We start from the raw sequence: 988 nt of genomic DNA, 5'->3' as shown, positions 1-988 counted from the left end.
TCAGTTTTGTTAATGCGGTGTTCAGTGGCTTCTCGGCCTTTTGGCTAAGATCAAGTGTAGTATCTGTTCTTGCACAACCTAATGTTCTTATAAGAACAGTATAAGAGCAGTATCTGTACTGAGCGAGGATCATTGACGAGGAGCGGAGGTCAGGAGCACGAGGCTGGTTTAGGGGTGGATCCATGCTGGTTGGGTAACCAACCTAACACCCTTATCCAGGTGGGATGGCAGCAGCAAGTGGAGCTGGAGGGCAGGGTATCCGGAATACCCTGCGTGTATCGGTGAAGGACCTCAGGGAGGGGACCCCTTTCTCAATGGACCTCTTCATCAAGAAGGTGCTGCTGGAGGCCTGTGGATTCAAGGCCGGGGACATCTTCTGCCTCCAGGACTTCCCAGGTAACGGATATTTCGATGACACCTTCCAGAACCCGGCGGGATGGCAGAAGATGCTGCAGGACTTCCGTGAGAAGGGGGATGAAGCCCCGCTGTCGCTCCTGAAGATGCAGCCGCTCTTCACCCTCCCCACCCAGAGAGAACGGATGATCACGGTGCACATGTTTAACCCACATGTGCCCGTCGTGGATGTCCTCACCTTCCTTGCTCGCTACGTCGAAGGGGCCGGGAACTGTGTGGACATAAAGGACTTGTTCGGGATCTGGACGAGCAAGAGGCAAGTAAAGGTGAAGCTGAGGGTGGACGGGAAGGGATTCATCATCCACCCTCCTCGGTGTTGGCCATCGGAGGGAACCGGGGCTACATGACTTACGCGGGGCAGCCCAGGGTGTGCAGGAAATGCAACAAACCTGGGCACGTGGCGGCAGAATGCAGGACAGTCGTCTGCAGAAACTGCAAACTAGAAGGCCACGAGACAAGGGACTGCAAAGAGAGTAAGAGCTGCAACCTGTGTGGGGAGGCAGGCCACCTTTACAGGGCCTGCCCTAAAAGAGCTAGCACGTATGCACAGGCGATAAGAGGGGCCGCTGCCAGC

At 55.8% G+C, this 988-nt stretch overlaps 1 pseudogene; it reads left to right on the top strand.

The window, feature by feature from the left end:
• Nucleotides 1-24: 24 nt before the first annotated feature.
• On the top strand, nucleotides 25-115 carry LOC144608845 (U2 spliceosomal RNA; annotated as a pseudogene).
• Nucleotides 116-988: the final 873 nt, after the last annotated feature.

The sequence above is a fragment of the Rhinoraja longicauda genome, chromosome 32 (assembly GCF_053455715.1).
Source record: "Rhinoraja longicauda isolate Sanriku21f chromosome 32, sRhiLon1.1, whole genome shotgun sequence".
In the NCBI taxonomy this organism is placed as follows: domain Eukaryota; kingdom Metazoa; phylum Chordata; class Chondrichthyes; order Rajiformes; family Arhynchobatidae; genus Rhinoraja; species Rhinoraja longicauda.
This window is presented reverse-complemented; position numbering and strand designations above follow the sequence as displayed.